Source organism: Crassostrea angulata, chromosome 8 (genome assembly GCF_025612915.1).
Source record: "Crassostrea angulata isolate pt1a10 chromosome 8, ASM2561291v2, whole genome shotgun sequence".
Taxonomy (NCBI): Eukaryota; Metazoa; Mollusca; class Bivalvia; order Ostreida; family Ostreidae; genus Magallana; species Magallana angulata.
This window is the reverse complement of record NC_069118.1, coordinates 47,624,363-47,635,217: the sequence shown is the minus strand read 5'-3', so window position 1 is coordinate 47,635,217 and position 10,855 is coordinate 47,624,363. Positions and strand designations below refer to the sequence as shown.

Genomic DNA, 10,855 nt, shown 5'->3' with positions numbered 1-10,855 from the left:
TAATTATATCAGTAGAAATTCATGTAAAAAAATTAATTGGAAAAGCTAGGGCAGAACAAATTAGACCCGGCCTCGTTAGTATGGTCTGTAGCATTCCAAATGTTTTAAGTGAATTAAGAAAACAAAACAAACGTATGACGATTATACAAGAAAGATCATAGTAAGATGATGTGCCCACAGTTCTGTGCTATGTGAATTTTGAAATAAAAGACATCAATCAACCAAACTTGGTGTTAATTTATTAAGACCCGACACTCTAGACCACGTTATAAAATGATATTGTTATTATAAATCCAAAGAGCGTTTCGGCTTCTTAATATGATTTTTCTGATTTTTAACTTTTTAACTTTTAGGGCACGACTCCTCTTCAAGGTCCATCGATTATGGTTTTTCGTCATTGAATGATCATTTTGCTGATTTTCTTGTGTTTATTGTAGGCAAATATGTTCATTAGAAATCATTTTGTTGCATATTGCTCCATTTTTTAAGGACAATCTAGTATTTGAAAATGCACTTTATAAACCCTTAATGCTATTCACGCTATAATTTGCGTCACGTTTGAATCACAATGAAAACGCATGTGTTTGTCTCCTTATAAAAGTTACCTTCATTCTTTGAATTACAATGGTGAATTCCATCCCATAACAAAGATATAAATTTTCATTTGTTTTCTCCTTTGGAAAGTTTTTCCTTTTCATGAATATTGATGAAGGCAGAGTAAAAGCGACCCCAAATGCGCATGTCTGCGGGAAATCAGGTGATCGTTATATTTTGCTTACTAGAATTATATATCCGTCTTAATTTAGAATATGCTTAACTTAATTTGAAATGTATACATGTATCATGTCAGTGTAATACGTTTGTCATTCACAATAACCTTACTTTTGCATGTTTAAATCGGATAACTAACTGTATACAAGAACTAAATAAAGATTTATATGGAAAACTCATTGGCCTACGTCATTGTTGAGGAAGTAAAATATACATGCCCACACGCTCTTTTTTTTCTTCTTCTTCTTTTGTTTGTATTTGTATATAGGACACATTTATGCTTTACTGAAAAAACTATATCCTTCGTGAAACTTTAACAATTATGGAAGTGAGACACTCATAAATTTTTGTATGATAAACTAAATTTAGCTGTCAAAATCACGTAATAAATGGATGATCATGAGGAGGCATGTAACTTTCTTGACAGAAAAATAAATATTTTTCATTGTTTAATATTTGATAATTTTGTTATGTGATCTAATTAAGCTTAAAGGTAGCTTTTAGAAGTAACCAAACATATGAACTTTCCTTGTTAATCAGAATTAACGTAGATTTTTGTGTGTATAGATTATACTTGGTTATCATGGGTTTGGTTTCCGTTGTTTGCAAAGAAGGGTGGAATAACAGTTCAGAAAGAATATACTACCTTAATCTTAGCACGCCTGTGATCAGTAATATATATTTTTACCTAAATTGTACATGAACAATAATGTAACATAATATAACATAAGCAATTTTATTTGTTATGCCTTTCATTGTGTTTTTTTTTCCAGATAAGATCAATGTTGTATTTTGAGGAATTGCATATTTGTTCTATCAATATCCTAACTTCATAATTCCATTATTGCTTTGTGTTTGATTAATGTTGTTTTTTGAATAACGCTAACATTATTTTATACATCAGGGCCGGTTGTTGATAGTCTTAAAGGTCGTCGACAGTGTTTGAATCTTCAGGAACTGAGGAGAATTGTACAGTATCTTTGATGTCGTAAGAACTTATCCCCGGTTTGTGTGAACTGTGATCGGCTGCAAGCGTCTTTTCAGACCTTAGTCGAACTTTATCTGGAGGCTGGGGAAAAATTGAAAACAATTTAACTCGATGGGGACTTTGTCTGTTTATTGAGAAAATAATCTGAATTTCACAGTTATGTATGGTGTCCGTAATGGGGCCACTTTGAATTTCGCACTTTCGCCTTTAGGGCGAAGGAGCGAAAGTGCGAGTTGCGAAGGCAAAAATGCGATGATGCGAAGGCAACGGTGCGAAAGTGCAAAGATGCGACTGCGAACCGCAAAGATATGAAGGCGAAGGAATGATACTGTAAACGCTCATTTGCCTTTGCAACTTCGCACTCCCGCTTTCGCACTTCTGCCTTCGCTATGTGCGTATGCAACGTTCTTTATCGTTTAAAGATAATTTTAGCTATTAAAATTGCGCCTGCAACCCCCCCCCCCCCCCCAAAAAAAAAAAAACAACAACAAAAAAACAAAACAACATAATTATGAGAAAATATTTCTAATAAATTAAAATCTAAACACTTTGTCCAATAAATAAATTCAAATGTTTCTTTTTTTAAAGCATGGTACACATCTATTATGGCGGGCATTGCATAGCATATGCATAGATTACATAATAATAAGGCTTAGCCAGCACTGGTAAAAAGTTTTGTCATATAACCCAATAAAATATTTAATATTTAATGAACTTCCATAAGCAGAGTGGCCGCCAAATTACCCTGCGCATGCATAGTAATAACATCCGATAACATTCAGCAAACCTCGGGCGAGTTCGATACCAGCATCAAATATAATTATGTTGTCGACCAAGAAAGAGAATAAAACGCTAAGGCGAAGAAGCGATGGCAAGATTGCAAAGAATGCGAATGCGAAGGAGCGATAGTAGCTAGTATAACTCAGTCGCCTTTGCAACTTCGCATTTTCGCCCTCGCCTCTTCGCCCTCGCATCTTCGTACCTTCGTTCCCTCTATCGCCTTCGCAACGTCGCACTTACGCCTTTGCAACATTTCACTCTCGCATCTTCACCCTATAGGCAAAAGTGTGAAGGTCGAAGAAGCCCCTCTTGAATGAGATCTTTTTTTGGTATACAAGAGAGAATTTTAAAAAGTGAATGTTATTTTATCAAATTAAATTAAGGTTATCCGATCCTCAGCCTCAAAGTATTTTTTGCATCATAGACATGTCATTTATCCTTCAACCTTTATAAATCAAATAAAATAAAATGAAATTTTTTATGGTATCTATGCATTTTACGAAGTTAATGCAATTTTTGCCAAGATAAATATAATGGAATAAATATACAAGTTGAGATCAAATTAAAAAGACGAAAATAGGTTGTACGGGTGCATCAGTGGCTCGAACTCCCTTTAGGTACTAGGTCTCCGTGGGGCCACTAAGCCAAGCAGGTCGTTGCAATCATGCACAGGATGAATGACCATCTTTAAGTCCTCCTTAAAGATAGCTTAAAGGTGTTTAAAGGTAGCTTAAAGACGATCTTTAAGCCACCTTTAAGCTACCTTTAAGCTATATGTATTGCTTAAAGGTGGCTTAAAGAAAGCGTAAAGATGGCTTAAAGGCAGCTTAAAGACTATCTTTAAGCCACCTTTAAGCCACCTTTAAGGACAACTTATAGGTCCTTAATGTCCAAACTTCTTTAAGCCACCTTTAAGCCACCTTTAAGCTACCTTTAAGCCACCTTTAAGCCATTAAAAAAATTAATTCAATATTGTGCTTAATTTCCAACAAAATGTATTAACTTTATGAAAGAAAAGGTATTCAAACGGTTTTTGTTCTAGAAAGAAAAATGAAAAAAAAAATGAAAAAAAAAAAACGGCCACGGCGAGAATTGAACCCGGGACCCATAGTTTACTAGCATTACCACACATCCTCTGCGCCACGGCACTTGACATATGTAAGAGCGTTTTTATATCCTATATATCAGTGGATATTGAATCACTGTATTGAATGTGTTTACTTGAAAAGATTTTGACAAACCATTCAGTTTGTAATAATCACTTATATCTAATTTATAAATTACATGCATGCATGTATTTAGAATGAAATACGGAACTTGGTCTTCAGTGAACAAAAATATATTATACCTAAATGGAAACCGTTAGGTTCACTATAGTAGTTAATAAATTTAAACCGAGTAGATATACGTTCATCTTATTTATAGCTATAAAAATGTAAGAAAGAAAATGAAATCATTTCTTTTATTAAATGCATTGATACTATTAGGGTATTTGTTCAATTTCCCGCAATTTCCCGGTTTTCATGATCGCGGCGCCGTTCCAATATGTTTAAATATTTACATGTAATTGTATGTACATGATTTATAAACTATCAATTCTATAACAAACAAAATTACCAATTACCGGTGACGTATTTACTGCATGTGGCAATTGCAAATGACTTGTACATACAATTGTATGATGTGCCAGGCCGGGTATATTTGACATATTTACCCTTATACATATATTTAAATAATCAACCCCTATTTATGATCACCAGTACATTAATTAATGAGCCTCAAGATTTTACTCTTACATACATGTATCGTTAATTTGTAGACGTAACATCTTTGAAACCCAGAGCTAGGAAATAATACTTTGAAAATGAATTACAAATGTAAATTAACTTTTATTCACTAGACTTATCGTATACTCGTACATACTGAGATTCAACGCCTTTAGAAACCCTGGCGTGCACCTGGGCACACGACACACCTGTTGTGTATATCTTGTATATTCTGTGTTAGTTCCAGGGGTTTTCTTAAGTTGGACAAACAATAGACTTTAATTAGATATACACAAACATGCACCTGGGCACACGACACAACTGTTGTGTATATCTTGTATATTCTGTGTTAGTTCCAAGGGTTTTCTTAAGTTGGACAAACAATAGACTCTAATTAGATATACACAAACGAACAAAACTATGTCTAGACAAACAAAGCAGTAATATCCTGCCCGATATAACAAAGGCAGTTGAGAGTCTTTTCATCTTTAACATGTATCTAGCAGATCTAGAGTTAGAAATAATGAAAATTGAAAAAAAAAAATACAAACCTTAAACCGATTAACAAATTAAATCATGCATTTTTGGTTCATTATCTTTATTTTGTTTAATAACCGGATGAACTGAGAGAGAGAGAGAGAGAGAGAGAGAGAGAGAGAGAGAGAGAGAGAGAGATTTTTTCACCGATTAATTTATAATAGAAAACAAACATACTTTCATTAGCTTTATGCACATATTAAGATACAGAGACTGCGCTCATCCCTACAATAATTTTGAAACCCCCAAAAAATTATAAAGAATTTTATAACGGCAATCTGTGTCCATCGGAGCGGTGCTGATGATAGCGTTTAATGGAGCGACGATTAAAACCGCCTGGAACACCCCCCCCTCCCTTCCTTGGAAATTATATTATCACTCGGATGACCCCCTCCCATCTCTATAAAAGAGCTTTTGCATTTAATATATGTTTTTATTGTTCAGCTTGATCAATATTGACTTAAAGGCCACTTAAAGACAGTGTAAAGGCAGTGTAAAGAGAGCGTAAATGCCACTTACAGATGCTTAAAGGTGGCTTAAAGGTGGCTTAAAGAAGTTTGGACATTAAGGACCTATAAGCACTTGCTTAAAGGTGACTTAAAGGCGGCTTAAAGGTTGTATAGCCTTTAAGCTCCTTTAAGTCACCTTTAAGCCACCTTTAAGGACTTGCTTAAAGATGGTTTTTCGCCCTGTGATGAGCGCAAGATGAATACTACAATGCTAAATAAATTTATCTATATTTAAAACATATATATGGTTCGAATAAAAAAGTTCCGGATTATGTAAAGTTGTCAAACTTTTCTGAGGATCGGAGATTGTTTAGTACATGTAATTTATTATGTTTAATGAAATACATTTCAGAAAACGACACATATATAGAAAGACTGAGAAAGAATTATTTGTAAATGTACATGATGTTGATCTATTATAGACATTGTACACATTTCATTATTGTATTATATTGCCGACATCTTGTTCATAAGAATCGTAAAAAATGATTTCTTTACAACGGTTTTATCAATAAACACAAATGTACTGACTGAAAAACAATACCGAGCATTTTATTTGTACATGTTGTGTGTGTGTGTGTGTGTGTGTGTGTGTGTGTGTGTGTGTGTGTGTGTGTGTGTGTGTGTGTGTGTGTGTGTGAGAGAGAGAGAGAGAGAGAGAGAGAGAGAGAGAGAGAGAGAGAGAGAGAGAGACGAATGGATATCGATGAATACATGTATATTAATTCTAGTTGTTACGCGGCATTTGATTGGATAATTTTTTTTCTTCAAATTTATGTATCCTGGTTTGCACGTCACAATGCACCTATGTCAAAAACGTACTAATTAGCTCGACGTTACGATTGAAATTAGAACAGACTAATATCATTTTTAAAAGTAAAACACGCTCAATTTGTACAGGCCAACATCCCAATGACTCAAGATATTCCTTGACCATATTCTAAATGTGACAGGGCAATCCCACTTCTACAGCACGGCGTGTATTCAACCATGTATAACGTCAGTGATGTCTTGTTCCACTTTTCTGGATACAGTTGATTTTGCTCGAATAATGACTGTGTACAGTTAAGCGCTTTATAAGGAACTTTTTTGCGTCTGGGTTTAATTTTACTAGCCCCGACATAAACAATCGAGTCATCAGAGAAGAACTGAGACGTTTTGGTGTAAATATTGAAGAACCTTAAGCAGCTTGAAACAGATGTGTCGATCAGCAATAAGAGAACGTAATAGGAAAAATACTGAGGTTACAAAGATTTTTTCCAGCGATTGATACCTTACGTTGTCCAACACAACTTAAAGATTACTTAAAACTCCATGATATCGACATTAACAACTCGTCTATCTATTGTAGAGCTAATTGTTTAGAACACAGTTTGATTTGTTTTCAATTTCAAAAAGGTTTACTTTCATTTGCCTTTTTTCTCCGTTGCAGTCTCAGCCGTACCAATTCGGCACCTATAAAGTCTTTAAAAAAGACACGACCCCAAATTAAAAAAATCTTCGATCAATTAAAAAATTCATGTGTTAAATTGTACCATATACCAATAATTAGGATGCAATCATTGTAGAGCGCGTAGATTCGAGCGCGGCTTTATGTTCTCTAGAAAGGAATAAATGCTTTCGTGTATTTAGGATTTGCCTGTCAATTTCTTTGAAGATCTATCAGTACGTCGATCTACAAAGTGTGATATTATATTTAAGTAGACCTGAGCTTATTATTGGCGAAACCTACTTTTTTAAATGCTTTTATTCAAATATTTCAATAGTCACTAACTTCAATACCATAATCATATGACTTCAAGATCTAAAGTAATGGAATAACACATTTTTGTTTATAAAATTGATATATCAGGCACATATCATCAGGAGGGAGAGGCCATGAGGGGAGAGGGGGTTGGCCCTACTACTGTTTTTAAACTTACATACAGAAAGTTAAATGTTGTAGGAGTCCCCCACTCTTAAGGGGATCATATGTGAAAAGAACACGTGGTAATATAAACAAAATAAACGTTAAGGTAGAAGTTTGTTTAGTTAAACCTACCCCCCCCCCCCCCCACGAATTAGAAAATAAACAAACAACAGATTGACCCAAAAACCTATACGACTCCCCCCCCCCCAAAAAAAAATAAAAACAAAACAAAAAAAAACAACCGAAAAAAACCCCCAACAAAACAAAACAAAACAAAATACATCATATCCTTATCCTTGAAGATGAATAGGAGGGTTTATCTAGTACCTTTAATTTTTAGCTCACCTGAGCTGAAAGCTTTTCTGATCACTTTTTGTCCGGTGTCCGCTCGTCCGTCCGTCTGTCCGTCTGTCTGCCTGTAAACCTTTTACATTTTCAACTTCGTCTCCTGAACCACTTGGCCAATTTCAACCAAACTTGGCACAAAGCATCATTTGGTAAAGGGAATTCAAGATTTATAAAATAAAGGGGCATGTTTTTTTTTTAAGGTGAAATGATTAGGATTTATTGAAAATTTGGTGATATTTTAAAAAAATCTTCTGCTAAAAAACCATAAGGCCAGAAAAGATATGGAAGCATCCTCAGATAGTGTAGATTCAATTTTGTTCAAATAATGGTCCCTGGGGATAAGGTGGGGCCACAATGGGGAGGTCAAAGATTTACATATGAGTATATAAATAGAATTAAACGTTCTAAATTAGCTTTTTAAAAAACAATTAGACAGAAAAGCTGCAACTTGTGTGGAAGCATCCCAGATAGTGTAGATTCAAGTTTGTTCAAATCATGGTCCCCATTGGGAAAAATGGGGCCACAAGGGGTGGGGGTGTGAAAGCTTTACATAAGAATTTATAGAGTTAAACCTTAAAAATTTACTTCTCAAAAACCAATAGGCCAGACTAGCTAAAACATGTGTGGAAGCATCCTCAGATAGTGTTAATTCACGTATGTTCAAATCATGGTCCCCATGGGTAAGATTGGGCTTTAATTCATATATTTAAAAAAAGTACCTGTGAATTTTATATTAATGTCCCTTAATATGTGATGTTATATATTTATTTATTACTTAAATATGTCTGAATGTTTTAATAATACTATAAAGATCACCGTTTCCGCCTTTGTCAAATAAAAAGTAGCCATTATCTGACAAATCTGGGAATTTGGGCATAAAAAAACAACCTTGATAAGACTCCTTGATACATTTCAAAGAACTATATATGGTATGGGCCTAAAATGGCCCCCTAACTCATTTTACTTTAATTCTTTGTTTTCTTTGTACAGATACGAATGGGAAATATAGAGCGCATATATATATATATATATATATATATATATATATATATATATATATATATATATATATATATATATATATATATATATATATATATATATATATATATATGCGCTCTATATTTCCCATTCGTAAAAAGATGAGAAAAACGGCAATTTTTGACTGATTCTGATTGAATTATAGAAATAGCGTCACTTCCCACGTCATATACTGCAAGTGAGTGCAAATAAATCAAATAAAAATGTGAAGAATATATTTTGTATCAACTCTTCTAAAAATTAACGTAACATTTTAATGTACCCGAAACACTTTAAAAAATGGCGAATTATGAGGGCCAACTTTAACTAGTATCATATATAGTTCTTTATACATTTCAAGCAAAATCCCATAGGGTCCTATGTTATAAATAAACAACTTTGAGATGACCCGTTAAATAAACGGTATGGTAAATGTCTTATTTTTTTTTATCTTAAAATAATAATTATTTCAGTAGAAATTCATGTAAAAAATTTCATTCAAAAATCTAGTGTAGAACAAATTAGACCCAGCCTCGTTAAGATAATTGATTGATTGTGATAATATGTTTTCCAAGGTTAAGAAACTTAATTAACTTGTTTAATGTAATCAAAGCTTGCTCAGTTGATTTGTATGTATACATAGAAGTATGTTACATCGTTTCTTATCACTTAACTATTCTTCATTACACAGTTCACTGTGAGAGTAAACAATAATATAATAAGTAATGACAAATGAATGCTCTACCAAGGTTTAAGGTTCTTCATTCAATATATAAATTATTATATTTATAATAAATATTTTCTTTGATAAAGGACTATGTGCGTTGTTATGCATTTTTCGCTCCCAAAATTAAAGTTTTATAAAGAGCTGTTCAAACAAGGTGGAAAATTATTAAAATCATATCGAAAACAAGTGTGTAAAAGATTATCACCACAGTGACGTTATAATGTAGAAAGGAGGTCATGAAGATTGTCTTATTCTGATAAATTGATGTTTTATAGCAAACTGTGGGTGTTTTCCGATGTTTTTTTTTAAACTGGGAACATCAAGCGCAGGCTTGGTCAAGTGTCATTTTCTAGTTTGAAAAACATATGTTCAAATATTATTTGAACTGACCTGCCCTCTGTACTTCCGAATGCACAATATAAAGAAAAAATGACAATATTTTCATTACAGCTTTATCCAATGTTTTGCATTTAGTCAAAGTGGTAAATCAGTAAAACACCCTTATAACGAAGTGCCAGGAACGGGCGACTTTACTTCGTTATAAGCGAAATTCGTTATATCCGTCAAGTTTACAACTTATTATATAGTCATGGGGAATGAAAATCACTTCGCTAAAAGCGTCAATTCATTATAAGGGTGTTTGCAATAACCGTGTTTTACTGCAGTTTAAAATTTGCGGGAATTGGGTCATTTATAGGTGACGTCATAGATAAACAGCAAATGAGTAAAATCAATGATGACTTAAACCAAGATTAAAATGATAGGCATTCTGTGTACACTGATTTATGAAGATTTGATTTGTATACAATACTATTTTAAAAATGGTTAAAATTGGGGACAAATATTTGACCATACCAAATATAGTCCTTTGCACAGATTATGTAGTGCATGAAATCATGAACATTTTATAATTGGTAAGAAAATCTAACCAAATAGACAGTGTTTAAAACATTGGAATCTTAAAATGAATATAATTTACATCCATTTATTAATCAAAGAGATGTAGAAATGAAAGGATACGCTTCTAGAATTTTATTTAGGCAGAAAATTCTGATGGCTTTGCTGCATTTCCAACATGTAACAAATCGAATTTTTTTTATTGTGTTATCATGAAAAGAAAGAGTATTTACGGGACTAAAATCTTTATCCTGTAAAATCGCTAAAATTCATGAGCTGGTAGGGACCTCATCTCATGGTAGTGGCAACGTTAAATCACTGAACCTCCTCAACTCGGAGGTATAAATAAGGTTGAATTTAATTAAATTATTAGTATGACATCTTGTAGAATGAATAAAATTAAAAAAAATACACGTTATTTTTCGATCAGAATCTCTGCAGTATGTTTATCCAATTTTTCATAACACGTTTTCGGTCGATTTAATTTTTGGTTGTTCCTAATATATACCTAAACAACAGAAAATTAAAATATCTATACTACTATATTAAAACAAGAGACTCGAATTTTTAAGTTTTTAATACCGAGAAATCGGAAGAATACTG

At 33.2% G+C, this 10,855-nt stretch overlaps 1 pseudogene; it reads left to right on the top strand.

Moving 5' to 3' along the window:
- Positions 1-1,160: 1,160 nt before the first annotated feature.
- LOC128161033 (uncharacterized) lies at positions 1,161-7,313 on the top strand (annotated as a pseudogene).
- Positions 7,314-10,855: the final 3,542 nt, after the last annotated feature.